The sequence below is a fragment of the Neopelma chrysocephalum genome, unplaced genomic scaffold, assembly GCF_003984885.1.
Source record: "Neopelma chrysocephalum unplaced genomic scaffold, ASM398488v2 Primary Assembly neopelma1_23, whole genome shotgun sequence".
NCBI classification, from domain to species: Eukaryota; Metazoa; Chordata; class Aves; order Passeriformes; family Pipridae; genus Neopelma; species Neopelma chrysocephalum.
Window position 1 is genome coordinate 18000795 of NW_020897691.1, and position 23909 is coordinate 18024703.

At 40.2% G+C, this 23909-nt stretch overlaps 1 protein-coding gene across 7 annotated transcripts in view; it reads left to right on the forward strand.

Annotated features, from left to right (window-relative positions):
• TIAM2 (T cell lymphoma invasion and metastasis 2) overlaps window positions 1-23909 on the forward strand; it is a 195245-nt gene that overhangs the window by 23730 nt on the left and 147606 nt on the right. The window contains exon 1 of one of the 7 annotated variants that reach the window (XM_027688761.1): window positions 12790-12899. The exons of 5 other annotated variants lie outside the window; for them this stretch is intronic. The gene's annotated coding sequence lies outside the window, so the exon portion shown is untranslated. Of the gene's footprint in view, window positions 1-12789; window positions 12900-23909 lie in introns of those variants that run through there. One more of the 7 variants, XM_027688784.1, reaches the window with a different exon arrangement.

Here is a 23909-nt window from a genome sequence, read left to right on the forward strand (position 1 = left end):
ACTTTTTTTTTTTTAAATAGTGTAATTACTCATGCTGACACTTTTGTGCCCTCATGTTTATGGTCTTGTTATTGATCTTTCCCCCTCCCTTGGTATTTTTTATTTAGTGAGAGTATCATTTTTGTTGGTGAAAGTAAAAAAATTTGCCTTAACTAAGTGCACTACACTCATAGAGTTCTGAATTAGGGGACAATTTTTAAGTTGTATCAGAATGTAATACTTAACAACTGTAAAGGGAAATATCTGCACAACACTCACAATACTCTCCCATCCATAAGGTTTATCTGTTTATATAATGCCAGTAATACACTGGGCATTCAATAAAAGAAGATGCTGCTAGTAGGCAGCTTAATCTAGAAATATTCCCTAAGGGTAATATAGATTGCAGTGGATAGTAGGGATTGAGCCGGGCTTTAGTTTGTCTTACCATGGCTGTGATTTTCATTTTTTTAAATTACTCTGTGGGCTTCTGGTTTTCTCTGCATCTGTGACTTACTTGTCTCAAGCCTGGTCAAGGATCAAATATCACTAAGATTATTAAGATTTGCCCTATGACTGGCAAAGTGATAAAACTATTGTTTTTAAATTTGCAATTGAGTTGACATTTCAGGGTCATAAAACAACATGAGCTCTGATTCTCAACAATTGCAATGTAGGCTACTGATATGTGTTGACACTCCCTTCTTTTAGAGCAGATTTGTTGTAGTTGGCATATTATTGCTAATAGTTCTCAGATTCCTGTCCTCCCTTTTGCTCTCATTATGAACAACTGGTTCCTAGGTTGGCAGCAGGCAGGAAAATCGTAGGGTAGTGGGCAGCAAACTGTTACATCAGCCGCTTGAAAGTGTGCAATAGGTAGTGGCAAGGCCTAATTAACAGCTACAGTTGCACCACTGGGAAGTATCTACACGTACAGAGGAGTCTTGCAGTCTGCTCAGGGTCACCTTGATTATTTTACTGGGTATTGTGGATACTTGAACCCCGGTCAAAATATTGTCTATCTGATTACTTCTCCAGAATCAATCCCTCAATAACCATTGCAAATACTTAAATGCTATGTGTCTTCCTGAGGACCAGATCAGATGAGGTTTGAATTCAGATGATGAAATCTGTGTTTCATTTTTTTCTTTCTTTTTCTGTGGTCCAAACATAAGTAGGAAAAAGGAGAGCTGTGCTGCTTTTTCCATTATTGAGAGAGAGATTTCACCAGAGCACCTGTCTGAAATAAAGTCAGTCCATATTGATTGTTTTCAAAATTCTGATTTGGGAACGTGCTTTCATCAGGAGTAAAGACTTTACCTATTTACCTATGCTCTATTATTATTAATAAAATGACCTTGCTCTTGTTGTCTGTTGTACTGACATGAGCTTAAAACTGCAATGAAATGCAAAGAGGAATATAGAACAAAATAGGAAGCTTGGAAACAGTGCTAATGTACTGTTTCATTTGCTGAGGCGTAGCTCAGGTACCACTTATTTGCAGAGTGTTTGTTTCTTCAGTAATGAAAGGGGGGCTTTCTACCTTTCTAAGGTGATGAAGTCTGTTTCCTCTTGTAAAGTAGTAGAAGGCCCTGAGAAGAAAGTTACTAGATGCATATATAGTTGTTTAATCTTCCTATTGGGATACACAACAATATTATCATCCATACTGCCTAATGATGGAAAATATTTGAGTTTAACAGTAGCATAATTGAAGCTCAACTATAGCATCCTTGAAGTAATTCTTTCCTAAGCATTTTACTTTTTCATACTGCTACCAAACCTGAGTCTTTGAGAAATGTTTTCCTTCTCCTTTTTTCTCTGTTGGGAGATACCTTCTAGACATCATCTTTCTCCCCTCTATTTCTTTTGGATCCTGACAGCTTCTGCATTTGGTCATGGAAAAGACATTTCCCATAGTAGAGAACTACATTAGAAAAACAAATCACCGAACAGTTGCGGTTCTCTTGTTTGACAGTTTATGGAGCAAATGCTGGCTATGCCCCATTTAGCATTCTCCAAGACAAAGTACCTACACAGTGCTGCCAATTTCATTAGAGAGGTACACCAGCTACTTTTAAAATTCGGTCCTGTTTACATAGGAATTTCAGTTTTACTACCATACCCATCAAAAGGTTATTGTCTGCACACAGAGAGTCAGTGTTTTTAGCAAATCTGCCTATAAATCTAAGTAACCAGTAATTAAATGGAAGTCTGAATACCAGGCAAGGAATAAAACTGAGGGTCTCCCAGTGGATTATGAAGTTATGATTAACATGGGCTGGTTTTAAGCACTAATCAGCTGAAAAATATTGTAATTCATCATTAGGACCTACCTTTCCAAAACCGAAAAATTAAATTTCAACAAAAAGCAAGAGGTTACTCAAGGAAGAAAACAGTCACCATGAAGTGTTGATTTCTCTTTCCTCTCAAAGAAGGGTAGCTGGAATTGGTGCTGCTTTCCCAGTTCACAATACAAGTGGGAATAAAAGCTGGTTGTCTGGGGATGGTGTTGGGAAAAGTATGTCCAATAGCTTTGTTGTTTTCTCAGTTACACGACTGGTCCTCCACGTCTGCCTGCTTTCTCCCTTTGCTCCCATTTCCATGGCCCGAGATCCACAACAGGACCTCAGCAGGTTGAGAAGCAGGGTCCAGACTTCACATACTATACACATGAATTATATGTCCACAGTGTATCAATCTCTGCCAGAATCTGTCTACAGCCAAGACATAATGTATAGCAACACTTTTTTAATGAGGAACACGCATCTGTTACACGTTTAGCAGAGGATATTTCTGGAGCAGTGTTAAGAAAATATGCTTTGGTTTTATAGCCCCATACCCCTCGTCTGTCTGTGGAGATGTCATTTTTGAGTCAAAGACCAGACACAAGGGCTTTCAAAGGCTGTATGTCTTAAAACTGGATAGAACCCTGGCAGCTCTACCCACTGTAAACAGTGTATGTCTCATCATCCCCTTCTCTGCCCCCCCCCCCAACCCACTAAGACGTACTCTTCAGAGGGCTGAGGAAGCATTCCAAAGAAACACTTGAAAAAAAATGCTTGTTTGCTTAAGAAGCCTCGTGCAAATGTGTAAATTCCTAATTTTCAATAGAAAAGCTGTCGTAAACAGTGTAATTCAAAGCTAAAGCCAAGTGTATTGGTTTAGTTAGATTCCCATTGCAACACTTTTCATCACCTTCAGGCAAAAAACTTTGTGTCCATGTCAAAATATTGACACTTGAGTCAAAAACTGGCCTGAAATGTTTTTTGTTACATTGATAATGCAGGTAATGGGTGTAAACGGCCCCAAGATTGAAGTTAAGGCTTGAAGACAAAGCTGTGAGTGTGGTGGCATTTCCCTCTCCATGTTCTGGTAAAGGCAGCCAGGAATGATCTCTGCCTGTGGTTTGAGCCAGCACAAAGCACTGTGAACATTGCCAGCTGTGCTAAGCCCAAGGTAATGGCACAGAGATGTCCCTGCGGCTCAGCAGAGTTTATTAGTTTGGCCCAGAGCCATGGTAAGTGTTTAAAAGACTTTTGGTTATCTCCAAGTGTGGGCAGGGATTCCTTGTGTCTGTTCAGAACAAGTTTGAAGCTGTCAGCATCATAACCTATAGATATATCCTGTATATCTGTGTCTTTGATGAAAGGAAACTGGCATGGTTTGGTATCTTGCCTCCGACTGCCTTTGAGTTTGTTAATGATTTTATTTTTTTTTTAATTTTGTAAAACTTGCCTCACTCTGTAGAAAATTAAAATAGGAAGAAGCAGTTACAGAATCATTAAGATTGGAAAAGACTTCCAGGATCATCCAATCCAACCTTTGACTGAACACCACCTTGTCAAGACCATAGCACTGAGTGCCACATCCAGTCATTTCTTGAACACCTCCAGGGATGGTGATTCCATAATCTTCCTGGGCAGCCTGGTTCCAGTGCTTAATCACCCTGTCAGCAAAGAAATTCTTCCTTATGTCCAATCTAAACCTCCCCTGGTGCAGCTTGAGGCCATGTTGTCTTGTCCTGTTGCTAGTTCCCACCTTGCTACAACCTCCTTTCAGGGAGTTGTAGAGAGCAATAAAATCTCCCCTGGGCCTCCTTTTCTCCAGGCTAAACACTCTCGAATCCCTCAGCCATTGCTTGTAAGACTTGTGCTCCAGACACTTCACCAGCTCCATTGCCCTTCTCTGGACACGGTCCAGCACCTCAATGTCCTTCTTGTAGTGAGTGGCCCAGAACTGGACACAGGACTTATGTGGCCTCGCTAGTGCTGAGTACAGAGGAACAATCACTTCCATAGTCCTGCTGTGTCCCACAGTGTTTTTGATATGGGCCAGGATGCCATTGGCCTTCTTGGCCACCTAAGCCCACTGCTGGCTGAAGCTTGGCCAGTTGTTGACCAGCATTCCCAGGTCCTTTTCTGCGGCTCTGCTTTCCAGGCAGTTCTCGATCTGGTGGCCAGCTAAGTCCAAAGTGCCAAAAGATCTTTTCTGCACTGTGTTTCACATTCTTCGTCAAGCCTTCTTTTGAGCCCTGTATCTTTAGATTCAGCAACCTTCAGTACAAACCTTATTGGAAGCAGTGTTTCCATGTGGAAAGGTTAGCAGAGGTGAAAATTTTGAACTGATTCAATCACTCACTTCCCTGTGTATAACCAAGGGCTCCTTTATTTCCCCTGCTATCTTGGTCTGGCTTGGAAAGAGCTTTTGGAGAAAGATACAATGGTATAAGCATTTTTTCTGGTGTTCATGTCTGGCCATTTTGTGCTTCAGGCTCTCTGCTTCAGCTGCGCTCGGGCAGCATGCTACAGGTTCCTCTGGGAACAGTTGCCAGATGACCTGGGAGAGGAAGAGATGCCAAGGTCTCCTTAGCTGTACAGTGTAAAGTTGCACTGAGGGAGTGCTGGCTTAGAGCAACCTATAGACAGAGGTGTCATCCTCATCAGGAATACTAGTCAAGGGCACTTGAAGCCAAGAATCAGATAATGCAGAATTCATGTGTACTCAGGATTTCTGTGGCTCTATCAGATAAACAGCTGCAGAGAAGTCCCCTAACAGAGTGGTGGCACTGAAGGTTTTCTCATGAGGCATTCTACTTGCATGACATATAAAGCAGCCCTCTCCATGGTGTCAGGAAGAAAGAGTTTTACTCTTCTTGGTTACCTAGGTTCTTTGTTCAGCAGTGTATCTCTGGTTAAGCAGTAGAAGGCATAGTGCTGTACATGGAAAGCATGAGAGGAGATGTGTTATTCCTCTCCCTAAGAGGCGATGAATGTCTACTCTTGTTCACAGTTTGTGTAACAACTTTTACAGATCACTTCTCTGTGGATTTCCCCATGGTGTCTCAGCTCTATGGCTACTCTGAGTGCCTGTGGGTGGTAGGCAAGTTCTGGCTGCACAGTAAGCAGAAGTAAAGTTAAGATGAACCACTACTGACTGACACAAAAGTTTGTTTAAAAATGGGGGGGAACCCAAACCTCCAAAACATGTAATTTAAATTTGTTTTCAGAAGATGAGCAAGGGAGCAGTGATTAAGTGTAGTTCCTGCTGTCTGCCTGTCTCACACATTTAGTGAGAGGAATAGGATGAGGTGTGTGGACAGCTTGTGCCAACAGTGCTAGTGACTTCCATGTGGTCTTGGGGAGTAAAAAGAATCTTGGGGAGAAAACTAAGCTATTTATGTGGGCTAGTGGCGTGTCCATGTGAGGAATGGGTCATCCTTGTGCCAATTGTGTTGTGGTGGGGAGATGTAGAGCGTAGATGGCTACTCCTTTGCCTTGCTGGCTAGGAATGCCACCCTAGCAATGGCATCTTCCCCAGGTCTTCCCCATCCAAATGTGTGATTTGGGCAGCTTCCCTTGTTGGAGGAGAGAAACTTTGTCCATTAGGAGCTGCAGTGGTGGTCTGGTTTCTTCCCAGACTTTAGATGTGATTTTGCATGATAGGGCCACAGAGCAGACCAGCACTGTGTTGTGTGTTGCCAAATCTGGAAAGAGTTCTTTGTGCAATGCCTTGTCCCCGTTAGTGATCTTGGGGTGGCCACCAGCCCGAGTTCCTGTCTACTACTTGGGTGCCAGGACTGGTTGCCCTTTCCTGGTGCTGCAGTTAAGCATCCAGTATCGAAAGCTTCCCTGGTTGCTTCCCTCCTCCTGCAGCTTACCTGCTTCCCAGCCCAGGTGCAGTCATGGATAGCAGTGCCTGTTGGGTCTTGTACCCCTCACACCTAGCTGGCACCCGGAGTAATCAAGCTCAAGGTGTTTTCTATTTGATTTCTTCTCTAGCAGCAAAATAAGTCAAAGTGTATTCAGGATGCTGTTTCAGAATACCTTACGGTATTTTGCTCTACTAAATATTTTAAGGCTTTTACACTTTGGCCTATGTCAGGATAAAAATAAGTACAGGACTATCAGACTTTCCCCACAGGACAAAAATTCCATTTTCCAACCACCTCTAATTATTTCCATTCTGCTGTCTGGAAAGGATCTGGAGACAATTTAGGAAGCCAATTTAAAATTGACTTGGGAAAAAATTATTTACCCTCCTGAGCCTCCTTAGATGTGCAGCCAGTGGCATGTGATCAATAGGAAATCTCATGCTCAATGATTTTGATGTTCGCAGAAGGACTTTGAGACCATGAAACTCAGCATGGGTCCCTGCCTACCTGTATGTGAGATTTTTGTAGCTGTGGTAGACCAAACTACCCACTTATTGAGGGACTCTGTGTGGCAGGGGAAGTGGCAAAGGACCATTAAAAACATACAAGATGCTGTGTTCTGCAAAATGCCTTGCTGTGAGGTGCATGACATGCTATGCCCTGCTTCCTTCCTGTGGGAGCTTGGGTGACCTTGCAGCTTCTGGGCTCAGCACTGGTATCTCCAGGCTGCAGTGAGGCATGGTCTAAGCTACTGCAGTCCCGAGTGTACCTGTGAGTATCATCTGTGGCTCCAACAATAGAGGGAGATATCAGGAGGAGCGTGCGTGCACCTCTGGCACCAAAGTACTGCTGCTCCCAGAGCTTTCTGTCTGATCCCTTCTCTGTGGATGGGTCCAGATTTTTCTTTGGCTTTTCTTACATACCAGGTCTGCATACATCATCCTGCATGTCTCTTTAATCCTATTAGGGCTATGTTTAACTAGGGTTTGGATTTGTCACTAATGAGTGCTTGAGGATAGTAATTTTCAATTACGCTTTTCTAGCTCTCAATTAAAAAGGTGGTTGATGTTTTTTATGGAGAATTTAAAAAACTCTAATTTTTCATTTAGACCGGCTGCAAATTGTAAAATTAAGACTCATGGGTGTACAGAACAAACACTCTTAAGAAATATTGTAAAAACTGTTCTTCATGGTTAACATTTAGAATTTTATTTAAAGATTTTTATGTGCTTTATGCTATGCTGGCAAATTGAAAAAATATTGGATCCTTATATGGAGAACCAACAGTTTCCCACAGCCCTGCTTTTACAGTGCTGAACGCATTTCATTTTGTGTGTGATTTTCCCCATTTGCCAACTGACTACATAATACAGTTTTTTTGGCGTATTCTTTCTGTCTTATGACCATCAGCAGATATTTTGAGTAGCATATTATAAAGCCACAGATCCTTTTTGCTGCCTTGGATTTCGCCCGTTACCGCTGGCAATGGAAAAGATTTTATTAATTTTGTGGTGTCAGTAAGCATTTCAGATGAAGCTTCAGTAGAGTCTCTGTGCCTGACCCCAACACCTGACGCTGATTGCCCTCCACATTGGCAATGGAGGGACGTGCATGATGGTCTCCAATGTGTTCTTCAAAAGTAGCACAAGATTGTTCTGGAGAGGGATGAGGAAAAAGATTGATACTTGTAAATGGATCAAGATGCTTTGCAAATCTTTTAGGATGATCTAAGCATGAAGGGAATGAAGCTGAATTTGAGGCATGCAGCTGAAGTTGAGAATAACTGGAGGAAGGAGAAGATGGGACCAGGTATAAGTCTGCTAGTAGTCATTATAGAGAAGTATGTTGTAGAGACATGGAATATACTTGCCTGGCAAACTAGTGTTTTATGGAAACAATGACTGACCACCAGAAACTGACCACCGGAATTTTAGAATTATAGAAATCGGGGAGGGGATAGCGCTGCTGTGTGCTGCAGTTGTGCAGAGCTACGTCTGGATCACTGCCTTCAGGTCTGGGCATTGCATCAGTTAAAAGGAATATAATGTATAGAAACTATCAGGCAGTTCACAGCAGTCTGAAAATTTGTGGTGTTTAGGACATTGTGTGTATTTTTAAGAACGTAAGAAATGATTGCATACTGAAGGCTAGTTCAAGTAGAGTAAACTAAGATGTGAATGTGGGATAGCTCAGCTTAATGGGGAGAGGACTAACGTGCTAATCAGCATCCCTGAAAGCTATAACCCTTGTGCAGAAGGGGCTATTACTTAAGGCACTGTGAGGGATTATGAATGGTAAAAATTGGAAGTAGTAAATTTAGTAGGAAGTTTAATCTGAATAAAAAGAAGATAATCTTCACAGTTGGATCTCATAAGTAGTAGAACATTTCTTTGGGGAAGGGATGAGGGCCCTGTCCCTGGAGTTAAATTTGGGCTAGGCAGGACATCAGAATATGCATTGCTGGGAGGAAGCTCTTCACTGGCAGGATCCGGATTGGCTGCAGTATTTGGCCATCAGCAATGCTGTTATGATGAAATATTTCCTGCAATAATACACAGGGGTGTAGTACCATAAAACAGTTGAGTTTTTGTTGGTATAATACTAGGGGTGAAAATATCTGTGATGAATTGTCACTGTCGAATCTCTGAGCCAACATGTTTGTTAGAGAACACATCCTTCAAGATCTCCACATGCACAGTGGAGAGTGTCACCCAAGGCCAATACTGATAGACCATTCACTAAACCCTCTGTTGTAAATGACAGTGTGTACTGAGGGCTAAGAACAGGTGAAAAGGGTGACTTTTATTGCTTCTTTCAAGTTTGCCTTTAGTCAATTACGTTTGTTCTCTTGAACTTTATGAACATTAAATCCCAGTCGTAAAGGAGGGGAGATATTAACTGCCATTCACTGAATTCAGATGGAGATGGTTCTAAACAGTGGCTACTTCTTATTTATAAAACTGGTGTAGAAAATAAGACCTTTGGCTTGCCAGATATGAAGAGTAACAAATGGAGCTAAAGCATCAAAAAAAAGTGTCCAGGTTATTTAAAAATCTTGTCTTTACTACTTCTTTTTCCCCCATCACAAGATCATAATAAAAGATTTTTTCCAGTTTCTGAGCTGTACTTGACCAATTTTGTTTCTTTTAAAACAATTTACTTCAGTTTGGAACAGTTCTTTTTCATCTGGTCCACATGCTGACATTTTTGTTTCTTGCAGTATTTTGCATTTCATGGGGACTTCTGTATTATAGGGAAGACAGTCTGCCAAATAAAACTTGTTTGGTAAATACTTCAAGCAGCTATGTGGAGCTAACTGATTTTGGATCTCAGGATGAGAAGTTGATATCAACTTTTTGTTCACTTGTATTCTCTATATCCTCTTGAGACGGGAGGTTCTTATTGTGCAGTTATGCTCCTCAGCCAAAGACCTTTTTATGGGGAACTTTTATGTTTTACTGTTGTTTTTTTTCCTTTCATCTCTATGGATTTCTTTGTAGAATTGCTGTAGTTGAGGTTGTTTGTAGAAACTTAATCTGTAATACATTATTTATCATATTGCACTTAGTATTACAGTACAAAGCATTGTTGATAATTATTCATCATTGTTTTCATGAAGTTTTTTTCATTCATTATTGGCATTTTATGATAAGTGTATTTATATATTTTATATATTATTGTATTTATTATTGTATGTATTATTGATATACACACATTTATTTTATATATATATATATATATGTATATATATGTAATTTTGCAGAGAAAGACAGTAATGATTAAATGGTGTCCTCCAAAGTTCATGGAAAGTTTATGGAAAAACCGTGTCTGTAAAGGTACACTGAAGTTCTCTCTACTGTATCTTATCCTGGTTCCTGCCATGCTTTCTGGACTGGTTTTGGTTCAGGAGCCATAATCTCTGAAGCTTTAAGCACTAAACCCTGAAAAGCTTCAAGTTTGAAGTTTAGCCATGTGAGCTCTTGGCTATCACATGGATAACAGACATTCCCTGAATGAAAAGCAACTCAACTGGAAGCATGTTTGTACTAAGCCACATCAGAGTTATCCTCTGAATTAAGGCTATATTAAGGTCCTTTAAAAGTAAATTTATACAAAAAGATCTGAATTTTTTGTTGTTAGTACTGAGATAATTTGACAGCTCTAGTGTCATCACTATTAAATTTAGTTTTATTTCATCTGAATGAGTTGGAGTGTGGTTAATTTGTATGCAACTTCATAGACCACTAAAATCTTCCATATGGAATTTAGATGAGATAAGGTTCCAGGAAATGAGAAGTCTTACATGTGAATGACTGTAAACATGCTTAAAAGAGTCATTCTGTAAGAATTAAATAATGTTTAGGGGTAATTCTCCTGATTTTTTTTTCTGTTGTAGAACACAAGTAACAGTGTAATTCAAGTCCTAAAATCCAGATGCATATCACTGTGATGCTTTGCTGCCCTATAGTATTTCATGGGCGTTGCTACTTTACATGATAATGCAATGGGTGATATGCAAAAAGAGTCAACAAAACAGAATCTCCAATTAATAGAAGCCTACATTTATGGTAGCAATTAATCGATCTATGATGCCTTCTCAGCACATCATGTTACATTTTCTTGCCTTGGGAGTATTACAAAATGGCTGAATGTGGATAAACTAGGAAGACTGGCAATCTGAAGCTATCATCTGATATTTCTGAAATTTTTGTGGGTAAAATAATCAAATCAAACTTTCCCATGTCTTCTCATTAACGTTCAAGAAAATAATGAACTTTTTTCCCACTCACATTTGGTATGTATATGTGCAATGTCTGTGGAAACTTCCTCTCTATGCCTCTCATACAAGTCACTGACTGCTAGAGTACAAATTCTGCAAAGCAGTTCATGAACTCAGAGGGTTTGTTTTTTTTTTTTTTAATAACTTAATCATATTAATCCTTCCCCCCCCAATCCATCATTGCCAACAAGATTTTAGGAAGTCTTCTGTCCCTGATAATCCCATCATTTTATCATTTTGAATGGTTTCCAAAAGACCTCTGGGCACTTGTTCTGAATCTCCTTTTTTTTATGCCCTATTGGTCATTGGTACATCATTCCTTGTAACAAATGTGGATAGAGCCTTTCCCAAATCTTTGTTCACGAAGCCTAGCCATGATGACATCATTCCTTAGGGGAAAAAAAAAAAGGACCAGTAAGATAATTAATAATGTGTAAAAAACAGTGAAGGGGGGGTGTGGGAGGCTCTGGGGTGTGTGCCACAACAAAGTGGATTTCATTTCCAGGACTGATGCATCTTTTGCAGATGCTCTAACTTGCTTTGAGGGGAAGGAATCATATAAAGTAGCTTTCCTCTGGGGTTACACCCTGATGTAGAGCTCATTAAAATCAATGGAAGTCTTTTCATCAGTCTCTTAATGAGTGATACTGCCATCTTCTTGTAATGCACAACTAGGTAAATGCTGCTTATTTTTTCTGTTGCTATTACATAGAGATTACGGGACCATCAGACCTGAAATAAAAGTGCTTAGCAGTAGTAGCAGCAGTCCTGTGTCAGTACCCTGGTGCTTCCACCACAGATCAGCCTGGGGACTTGGAGGAGTGTGACTGGTAGTTGTGTTAGGCTCCTGGGCTTCACTGAGCCCTCAGCCCCCTCCTCGCCCTCCCCAGGCTGCTCTCCTGGCCTGCCAAGTGTGCTGCCACCAGCAATATTGTTAGTAAGGGGCTGGAGTATGCAGGTTGACTGGGTAATAGTAAAGTATAAAAGGAATTTAGAAATTGAACGGGGATGGGACCTCTCAGATTTATATTAGTTTATGCAGTTTCTGTGATATGGATACCAAGTGTTTAAAAGGAATTAAATAGTTAAAAATTCCTTGTGTGCTGAGCATGGTCTAGATGGTTTATAGCTGTAAGCAAGCAAAAGGTTTACTTACAAATTTGATTTATATGTTCATTTATGTTCTTGAATATTGAGAACGGGGAAGGAATTAGCAGTGTTGCATGAGCAGCACTAGCACATTTTTCACCTTATATGGAGAATTGCCTGCCACTTATCAAGCAGGGTTAGATTCGCTGTTATTGTCACATTCCTTAAAGTTGGAAGAAATCTTGTTTCTCTGACTAAAGAGTCAACTCTTAAGCTTATGGTTTTGTTGTTTGAATACTGGTTTTTCATCCAGGAATTGTTGGGATGGGCAGCGCTTCTTGAGAAAAATAGCAGCATGCAAATTTTCACTGCTGTGTTGTGGAGTTCATTCCTCAACTCAGGTGCAAGGGAAAATACGTTTTTCTGTTTGGAGTCATTTGGAGTTCTTTCTGACTGGGTCCTCTGGTCCTGAAGAATGCAACACGAGGGAAGGTTGCAGGAAATGAAGGGAAAGACCTGCAAATTGTGTACCTGTGGTATTCAAGGGGATAGACCTCACTGTTTTGTTTCTTCTTTTTCCCAGCTAGTGGCTGGTGCTTGAAACAGCTTTTTCATGGACTTGATTAAAGGACGGTGACTGACAGCTGTTGGCTATGTAGTCATTGACCTGCTGGAGATCTGAGTGTGAGGCTAAATAAGTGGAAAATATCGAAGTGGAGATAAATTGCTTGCCTAGTCACCAATATCCCAGATTACCGAAGCCAGACAAAAACCTGAATACTTGAAAGATTAAGAAGGTGACAATTATGCAATTTCTTTTCATGATAGTGTAAAACAACAGGATAGAAGTGCATTCACTGAAATACTTGCATTTGGAAGGTGGGAGATCAGTATCAGGTCTGTCTTAGTGCAAGTCTTTCCCATTAAAGAACTGCTTTCTGCTTGAAATATTTCTGGGATTGTGGCATTCAGTAGGGCAGTAAGTCTTGCCTACTGCTGCTTCTTGGTTTTTTGGGTGCATGGACTATTTTAAGCTTTTAGAACATTTGCTCTACCACTCTTGCGACTTCAGTTTATATTATAATTATAGAGATTTTTCTATGGTACTGCTTGGAAAATAAAATACTTCAAAAAGGTAGTGATTAGGTGCAATGACTAGAAAACCTGGCTTAAAATTGCTGTTGCTGTTTTCACTTCAATGCAGATCAAGAAGAATTAACTGGAAAATGATACTCAGGTTTTTCTTGCACCATAAAGGCAGTGTTGGCTGAATTTTTTTTTTTTTTAATAATAAGACGTAAAGAAGAATTCGTGAGCTTAGTAATATTGGGAGCCAACAGAAACAAAAGGGCAGTTTATATGGCTAAATACTTTGAAAAATCAACATTTGAAATATTTAGCCAAGTGGTTGCATTGAAGTATCCATGCAATTTTGAGGGGGTAGGGCAAAAGATATGGATTTTTCTTTTCTATTTGCCTGTTTGTGGTTTTACCATTCTTCCCCTTTTATGGCTCACCAGAAAAGAACCAGATTTCTTATCATGTATGGATATAAAAACTTAAACTACATATATTTATTTTTAGGACTCCACCCTTGGGCTTTGGATTTTGTGAACAGCTATTTCAGTAAATTTGTATCTATATGTGGAAACTGGCAAATTGAATATTGTGCAAATCCACGTTTTAAAAAAAGCAATTGCTATTATAGAAGGTAAATGATATCATAAGGAAGCCAAGTTAAAAACATTGCATTTTTGTTTGCTACTAAGGGAATGATCAATTCTTCCTGCTGGCTTTTGCACCCTGCAATTGGAGTTTCTGGCATGCAAATGGTTTAAATAATGTTAGGTTTTGTGTCTGGTTGGCGCTGTATAATGCTGGGACTGGGGTGACTTAAATATACAGATTGTGGGCCAATCCCAAAGTCCTTTTCAGGCAGAACACCCATTGAAATCACATATAAGTGTCGTCAGTGAAAGCTTTGCCAAAGAAATCACTATGGATTTGACCCCGAAGTCATTACTACTAAATTTCGTCTGTAAGCCTTTCATTATTGTGTTTTTTAAGAATGGAGTACTTGAATGAATCCTGGAATTCATTATAACTTCAAGTTTTTAACAGGGTATCAGCCTCTTGAAGTACATTTTCATTGCTAAAAACAGTTTCTTCCTCTTTGGTTTTTTCCTCTTTTTTTTTGTTGCTCTAAAAGAGGTAGGAGAGATACTCTGAGGCTCAGATTTGTTTTACCTCAGGCAAGCAATCTACTGAGGTGCCTAAATTAGGAGCTTGGTCTTCCAGACGCGCCATGTGCACAGTAGAGAGGGTTATATTCAGAAGAGATTTTGCTCTATGTCATCTTTTGGATGTGACTGTTAGCCCCAGGGGTGGTGTAGGGTTCACTGATTTAGGAATACAGCGTGATGTGGGAGTCAGCAGAGGACCTCTGTGATTTGTGATACAAGCTGTATGTGATTTATTTAAAAATTCCTTTTTAGGAGTTAGAAGGTTAATGTTTTTGTCTGTTTTTTCTTCATGGATGATGGGGATTTGTTATAGAGCTGTGTCCTTTAGCACAGAAAATCTCATGTTGTGGTGGGACCCTTGTGAGGTCTTCATTCTCTTGTACGGTTCATACCTCTGGCTTTGGTCCCCTCCTGAAGGCTGCAGGTTTCGTGTCAGATCTCACAAAGTGTTTTGCGAGTCCTGATGTGGACTGATGGATTATGTGGCCCACAGAACCTTCAGAACAAGACGCCGGCAGTACCTGGCTGCTTGTAGCAGGACTGGCTGAACCAGGTGGTCCCTTCTCGACCTCAGATCTCAAGAGAGGAATTTTCAGCACAGAATCTGGATGTTTCATACTTTATATTGCTAAAATCGCAGTAATCCTGCCTTCCACTATTTAAAATACTGAAGGAACAACAACAGAAAGGATGGGCCATTAGGGTTTTAAAGCTGTTTTAATATGTCTTTACATTTCCAACTGCATTATACAATATTATATATAAAATATAGTCAGTAGAGATAGTAGGAGCACCCTTAAGGATGCCTCCCATATTCTAGCATAATATTTTCACCTGTGTTTAGTTCTGGCCAGCCTTCAGTCAGTCAGACAAAAATTTCGAGTCTTTTTTCTGCTTCAGGCTGAAACCTCTTGGAAAGATTTTCTGCAGAAGAACTCCAACTGTTTTTAAAAGAATGCATTACAGAAATATAGATAAATTTGTCAACTTTATTTAGCCAGTCATTCCTTCAAAGTATTATTATATCTTCAGGGAGTAGAGAGGGGAGTTTGGGTGCTTTTTGCAGCCCCATGGAAATTAACACAGATTTGCCAACCTACCAGAGTTGGTGAAAATTATCTGCACGTGCTCACAAGAGCAGGTAAGAGGTTTGCTGATACAATCATAGAATACTCCCAATTTATAAAACGTGCTTCAACCTCACTGGCCTCTTTCTGTGCCTGGGGTGATGATTATGATGGGTAGTACTGAACAGCCAGCTGGGTATCTCCATGATTCCCACTGTCTCTGCTTTGTTGGAGGAAGGAGTATCTGGGTGTTTAATAGTCTTCCAAATTCAGTAAAGCTTTATGCCAAGGCATACTTGAGACAATAACTGGAAAATCACTACTGTTTTACCAGTCACCATTCATGCAGTTAATTCTGATGAAGCTGAGAGTAGAATTTATACTCTAGTCCATATACTGCTCTCAGGAGTGCCTAGGATGAGAGATGTGATGCCCAAAGTTTGGGACAAGATTCAAAAAATAACTTTTTGTCTTTTACCTTTTTTTTCTCCCAGGTTGCAGGGAGGCTCTAGTACTGCCAGGATATAGGATTTTTCTGATAATTCTTTGTTACATTAAAGTAGCAACTGTTGAGTCAAGTCTTCCATAGAGGGGATGGATCTGTCTGTTTTGTTTAAAAAATAGCTAAGCATGAAAATATGACCTGGATGTTTTATGAAAGTTTCAATAAAACAGCGAAAACAATAATCCAATACATGGTATCTTTAAGCTATTGAAGAAATCAGGATAAAAGAGGTTCGTGACTTGAGGGTGATGGCAAGACTAAGGTCAGGTCTTTGTCGTTCTGCAGAGTGGGAATGAAGTTCCTGCTGATATGTCAGCATTGCTCCAGTCAAGGTCTAAAGGCTTCATGTAGTTGGCGTTCTCTTTTGCCATGTTCTAGTTCTTTCACTTTTATAATGACATTGATAATTCTTGCTTCTCCCTATCCCAAGCCCTTTTAAAATATTCATCTTGCTCAGAAAACACAGAATGCTTCTCCTAGTGAGAAGTGCTTTAGATGCCTTCTCAGTCATGATCCCGAAGAGACCCCAGAAGTCTTTGTGAAACGGGAAATTTATACTTCCGCAGTTGGGGTGGAAAGGGAGAGGGAAGCACTTGCCAGCCTCTGGTACTTGTCCAAATTAGTGGGCTAAGAAGTAGATCAGGATTGCAGCAAATAGGTAATTGCTTGCAGAGTATAAATGACTAGATTATTTTACAATAATTCTGCTAATTTGTTTTGCTAACCATGATGAAGAATGATATTTTGTCACCCTTCAAACATGCATTCAGATTCACACCCAAAGGTGAATGTTATAATGCATTTCTTAGCAATTGCAGCATTCATGATATGCTGTTTAGCATTTTCAGCCTATTCAAACAATTAGGGTAGTCTGTGAGGATTGTTCCTTAGCACTCTCCATTTCAAAGCATGCTTCCACCAACAAAAATGCCACTAATTAAAACTTATGTGAGTGGAAATGTTATCATTAACGTCAACTTTATGCTCTTTATTTTGAAAAACGTAAGTGTTGCTGTAGCTAACTAAAACAATTAAGCAGTTCAGGACCCTGTGTTATAAAATCTTAGATAAGAGTTAATCAATGTGGCAAATTGTAGGTTTGTCTTCTTGCCAGCTGGAGTTAATAGTGGATGACTTCGCGGGGAGTTCGGGTGCTGAGGTGAGAAGGAGAAACTCCAGTGTTTTCCTTAAATGTTTGTCTTGATGTGCTGAATTTTTCAATACATATTTAAGCAAAAGAGACTGAATTTGAGTCTATATTTCAGGTTAATATTTTGAAGTCATTTTCCTCACCATTTCTGTGGCTTTTAATCAATTGTGAATGTCCTGATGTAAATGAAAAATTAAAATATTAGGGTATTTTCTTGTGCATGATGTAAGGTCCTAAAAATTATACCAGATGAATGTTCTGGAAGAGGGAAAATAAAATACTTGAAAAAATGTAAGATAATACAGTATTTTCTGAAGTATATCTTACTGCATGATATCTGTAAAATGTAGATTATCTAAGTGTTAAATTTGGTATCTATCACCAAATGTGAGTAATGACCTGTTGGTAATGCTGCTAGCTTTATAGAAAATCTAAGGCTTGCCTTTCTGTGTGCAGCTTTTTTTGCTGCTTTTGTTAGCTTCATGGAAAATTTCAAAGAAATCTCCAACTTTTTTTTGCCAAAAGTTTTCATTTCTCTGACAGAGTAATAATGCTATCGCTTTAAGCCCACAGCGTTGCTTTATATAGATCTGGCCTGGTTTATAGTGTTGCTTTCCAATACACAATAAGAGAGTTCATCTGCCTTTCAGAAAAGGTTTATGACTGATCTTTGCCTGTCTTGCAATGTTTATTTTCTGAAGCTGCTTCACTGCAAAAATGTTTTGAAATGGAGAGTCCCAGGCTGGTGTTGGGGTCTGTGCATCTATTGCTTGTGCTCTATGCAGATCTAATCCCGTCAGCAGAAGAAAGCTGTGGTTTTGTGATGGACCTCCCGTAGATCAGGCTCAATTCTGGTATTTCTGTGTCCCTTCCCTTTCAATCATCCTTTTTTAAAAACTGCATAATTGAACTGATCTATGGGTGTTGGCAAAACCATCAGAAGCCTCAGTAAGATTTAGTTACTGCTCCCAGTCCTTTGCAATAACATAGGCTTACTTTCTTTTCTTCTCATGTTGTGGATGATGAAATAGCCTTGAAATAAACAATTTTAGAAAAAACCTTTTCGCCACTAGGGATAATGGCAATAGAGAAGGGATTTGCAATAGATTGCTTCTGGATGCTCTTAAAAAGGCATGAATCAGCTTTCTTAAAAATGTAAATCTTAGATGTGAATCTGAAAGTGTACCCTCAGCTTTCTTGCTTGACTTTTGCTGAAGCCATATATTGATTATGTGTTAAGTTGACAGAGGCCAGTGGAAAAATCCTTTCTAACCATGTACCAGCAGTCTGTGGAGCTGTGTTGTATCCTGTGTGGTGGCTTGTGCTTTGAAAGTGAATAAATAATGCCAAGTATAGGAAGAAGCATGCACAGCAGAAGAGATGATATGAAGCGTGCAGTTTAGGATGCAGAAGAGAAAGCTCTGCTCCTTCCTCCCTGCCCTGCCTAGCCTTGTTGTCCTGTCTGCCCCATGTCTGCCTTCCTAATGTCATTTTCTGGTGACCAGGAAAAGGATTAGGGCTGCTCCTACATAAAGCTGAGTAACCAACTCTACCTGCCCCTTTGCAGGTGACCGTCCTGGACAAAGGGAAGCAGAGGAGGAAAGTTATTTGCTTGAAATCATCTGGGGCTTCTATCACTCAACCTGTGGGAAGGAGATGGTGTCTACCTTGGTCACAGGGCAGTGGGCAAGGCGAAGCTCATAATATAGGGATGCTTTCTATTCATGTGCAGAGACCAGGAGGGGATTTTCACAGAAAGATGAAAGTTAGCCAGTCCTTGAGGCTGTTCAGAGCATCGGCAAACAGAATTGTGACCCTAAGTGCTGGTGAAGCATGAGCTTTACGACACCAAGGGCAGTGTGAATTGTGGTGCAGAGATACAGTCAAGGAAAGCTTACCTGCTTTTCAGGGGTAAAAGACTCATGATCAGGCTGAAGCCAGCTTGTGGCTTGAGAAATTTTAATGAGATCTTAAAAAAAGAGTGAGGAAACCTTTAAATAAGGTTTTCCCTTTGATTGTCTTCCTAGGTGGGACACTGAAACCACTGGCTGGATGGGAGTATACCTGGTTTCAGTTCTGGTATGTGCTTAATGCTGTGTACATTCCCGTTGAGTATCAGTGTCAACCCTCATTGCTTGCTGGAGCTGACTAATTCATGGCTGCAGGTATTTGGCAGGGCTTTGAAAATGTGTATTAAACCTCCAGCCTTGGTTTGTTTGTTTTGTAAAATCACAATAATTCAAAAAAATTAAATAGGTGATTATGAAATTCAAGGCAAGAAAATATGAGACTTCCCAAGGAATAAAGTAAAATAAAAAATACCTCCGAAGTTTGAGACTGAAAGTTCGTAGTTGAGTTGAGAGTTTTTGCTACTTCTTTTGAAGTTGAATAAAGAGGAAAGTGGTTTAATGCAGAACTAATTAATACCCATTTCTCTGGGGTGGAGTGATCTGTTTTCAGTCACACCTTCTCCAGGGTAACTCAAGTGGATTAATCAATGATCATCTTTCTAATTAAAGTGCTGAATAGAGAGCTAGAGGATTAGAGGTTGATCATTAGTTTTGTGTAGAATCAGTGAATGAAAGGAAAGTAGTGTTAATAAGATGTTCCTTTTTCTCATAGGATCAATCAAAAATTAGGAAAAAGGTCAGGACCTCTGAAATGCCAATTATCAACAAATATAAAAAAATATTTTCAAGCGCTTTCAGAATTATATTTTCAAAGTAGCAAGAAAGGTGGGGAAGGAAATGCCTTGAATCATCCAGACATACATATCTGCTTGTCTCTGTTCTGGATCTGACAGAGCAGTTAGGGTAGATCCTGAAACTCTGTTTGGGAATGGGAAATTTCCTGAAACAAACACCCAGGCAGAGGGAAGTGAAGTCCAGCCTTCCTTGTGCGGAAAGTTTCTGTCTTCTGGGCAGAGCTGCATGCTGTAGCACAGCTCTGCCATTGTGGGTAGGCTGAATAGATGTGCCCAGTCAATGGTCCCTTTCCAAGGACTGGAGTGTTTGCTGCCCATGAGCAGAGCTGATGCTCAGTGTGTCACTGGGCAGCCTGGGCTCCCAGGAGTTGATTATGTACTGAATGTCTGAATGTAAACTGATGTGTCCAGTATGACACATGGCACAATTAGGGTTGTTCCATGGGGCTGAAAAAGTTGTGGGATTCTTTTGTTTGTTTTCTGTAAGCAGAAGCAGCTTTCCATGCTATTACATGTGAGCTTCAAACTATCACCAAATTTCTCCAGGGGAAAAAGGGTGGAAAACCAGGAAAACCATGTGCAGCAAACTGATGGACTGTTACAGAAAGCTACAACAGCTGCCACAGGCTGTTTACTGGTTGTTGGTTGAACATAGATGTCACAGAACAAATTAAAATCTCTCTCATCTGATGATTGACAGGGTAAGATCTGGATGTACGTACTGTAACTATCCTGGAAAGCTGTTTGCAGTGCACTTTATAGGAGGGTATTGTGTACTTAATTTAGCTACAAGTAGCTAACTCTCCCAGGAACCACATGAATAAACATCAACTCTCTGCTTCCTTCTTGTTACCAAACCTGTTGAGGTTTGGTAGCATCTCATACCTCCCTTTCAACACAGGAGGCGTACTACAGCTCAAAGGAATGGAGGTGTCTGTAGAGTTGTGTTCTTGAATTGCTCAGCACCTTGTCACTGTACACTGGCTTTAACCAGGGGCTATAGTTGATAATGAAGATGTCTGGCAACCCAGCAAAAAAAAAAAAACCAACCAACAGTCAGTATTTGCTCGCTGCTCATGCAAATGGCACCTGCCCTGAGTTTGTACAGCCCTTCTCAAATCACAATTGAGGAATTACATCTGTGACTTTAGTGTTGCTATTGAGTGTATAATGTAATTCACTCTTTGTTTACAGTAGATCTGGAAAGGCCTATGGTAGCTTTGTACTAAGGACTTTACTTCAGTCTTTTGCTGGTGTTTATTTTTGTGTGCCTCACTATTGAGCAGGAAAATGAAAAAGTGAGTACAAGATGAATGACAAACTGCAGTTTTTTTACCATAGCACATACTGCCTAATCTATTCTGTTCAGACATTCGCAGCTATGTGTACCTGTGTGTCCTCAACTAAATGACAGAGCCTAGAGTGTTGTATTTGCCATGCTTAGTGCATGGGATTTTTGTCCTCGTTAATGTGCAGGAAGGAAGAGCCTGAGTCTGGGATGTATGAGGTTTATGTGACTGTTATTATAGTACAGAAATTCTTTGTCTTTTAAGTACTACTTTGTCTTTTTCTACCTTTTTCTTTTTGGTGTTGTTTTTTTTTCTCTCTTTTTTTTTTGTTTGTTTGGTTTTTTCCTTTTTTTTTTTGACATGTGACAGATTTTTTTTTTTTCAGATTGATTCCTTTGGAAGTGCTTTGCCCTCAGTAGAGGTTTGATGAGAATCATTGGTCTTAAAAGGCATGTTTTGGGCAAGGGGAAAGAGGAGTGTTGTAAGATCACTGATATAAGATGCCTGTTTCCTCTTAGCCTACTAGAAAAAGGTACTTGAATGTGTAAAGCTCTGTATGTGTGGAGCAACATAGATTTTTCTTACATTAAGCCTTATTATTCAAGATTGTGCAGATCTGAGGAGATGGGTATCACAGATCTGGCAGAGCACTGCCGGGAAGTTTGTATTCACCATGTGTCCTGGTTAGAACGGCTGGGACCAATTCATCCCTGGATGGGTGTAACCCAAAACTGTGTATTCTATAGCCTCCATGCCATTTCCCAAAAACTGCTGTCAGTAGAGGCCTGCAAGGTGGGAAGATGTTCCTGTACCCTTTTATGGAATCCCCCGCTCTGATATCCTTATATGGAATTCCCCGCTCTGATAAGAGGGACTGAGCATCCACATGCCCTTTTATGGAATTCCCTACTCTGAGGGAGGGACTGAGCACTCCCACCTGAACTGGAGAGTATATAACTGGGAGTTTCAGAGCCTTGGGGCTCTCTCTCGTGGGACCCAGAGGAAGACAGCAGACCACCGCTGCTCCCAACCAGGCTGAGACCACCACCCTCAACTGGACTGCAATCACCACTTCTGACCAGACTGCAGCAGCTCTCCCACCAGCAGGTTTTATCCCCTCTCCCTTTGCTTTGGACTCGGGGGGTGGGCCAAGGTACACCACTTTTGTTCATACCCCAGGGTGCTGGGTTTGTACATTTGGGTTTTGTGGGTTAAAACCAATTGTCTGTCTGTATACTTGTACTTATTGCATTATTTTAATAAATTGTTATTCTGACTTATAAATCTCTCTTTTGAATTGAGTTCATTTTGCCTTGCTGGTTAACTTTTAAACCAGCACACCATGGTAAACTTCCTTCAACATTTGATGGACTGCTTGCAGGGGAGCATTGTGACCTAAGAGGTAGCTTGCCGGGAGTGCTGGAAACACTTCAAAAAATCTGGCCCTCTTACCCGTCCAGGAAGTTTTCTTCAAACAGAGCAGGATATCATCCTTAATAGATATCCAAGTAAGACCTGATTGGTAGGGAGCTCTTGCAATACTTTGCCATAAAATGGTTCTTTTGTATCAAAAGTAGTACACCATCTGCCTGCTATAAACATTGTGTTCTTGTTTCTGTGTGTTCTTGTCCAGATTGAAATGTTTTAGCTGTACATTTACAAATCTGGGATGACTGAGTGTTAGTATTGTGAGGTCACCTGGGCTGTAATTAGCTAACAGTCTGCTGCATTCCCCATATAGTTATGGGCCAGCAAAAGTCCAGGGGAGTCAGGTTTGCCTGTGAGGGCAGAGTTTAACTCTACATTGTTGAAATTACATGTGTATACTGACACAGTATACAGTATATTTAGATCTGTACTAGGTCTCACTCCATGTCTATCAAAGCATTAGCTAAGAAGCTACATCTGTGAAGAGCTGGAAATGTGGTTCCAGATGAAAAAAAAATGCTCGAGCACCCCTCTGCAGTGAGCTGGAACATGGGAAGAAAAAGGGCACTTCTCAGTTCAGGGATTTTGCAATCATGTAGGTGAGAGCAAGTTATCAACCAGGTCTTTTGAGTCTTAGTTGCAGGTGCTCAGGTATCATGGTAAAGGAAGTGCTGTGTCTTTGAGGAGTGGATCCATGCCATGCTGTTCTGCAGGAAAAGACAGAGGTCAACCATAGTAGCAGCACTATGAACTTTGCAAAAGAAGATATTCATGATACATGGGTCACAGTGGTGTTATCTGAATGCCATAGTCATGGCACTTGCAACCCTGTCCTGCAGTGCTTGGCTCTGTGTCTGTTACAGCTGCGATTAAGAGGGCTTTGGTGGTCTGTGCTCTAAATGTTCTGTGTAGATAGATACATACCTTTCTCTACTGTCAAAGCAAGTCTGTGTTTTGTACTTGGAACTTTATGAGTGTTTTTATGGTAACAACTAAGACAAATATTACTTAAGTTTCCTCTTGGGTGTGACTTGCGGCTTGAAACTGCTCTTTACTTTGCTCACCCATTGTTAATTTGTCCATTTTGTATGGGGGTTTTGCAGCTTGTATTCTTTGCTATTTTGTTTGCATTTTATTTTAATAAAACAGCCTTTGTTTTGAGTGAAGTCAGTTTAGGACTTTGCTCCAACTCCACTAGTAATCTTAGAAAAAGGAAATTTAACAGCTTTAGACAGAGGAGTAACACCTAGTTTCAATTTTACAGGTTACATTTTAGTTAAGAATCTGTTTAGTTGTGTAGTGACTCCATCACCAGGCTTTTCAGTAAGATCTGCCTTTTTAAGCATGAGTATGATAAAATTCTTGTGTTAGTTTTAATTCTGTGGTATGTCAGTTTAACTGTTGTAGATATAATGATATTTTTATGACAAGGTGCTGTGTGCTGTGAAGAAGCAGTTTAAAATCAACTTTGCCAATTTAAACATCACAGAAAATATAATAGAGTGACACTTTGCAGAATGA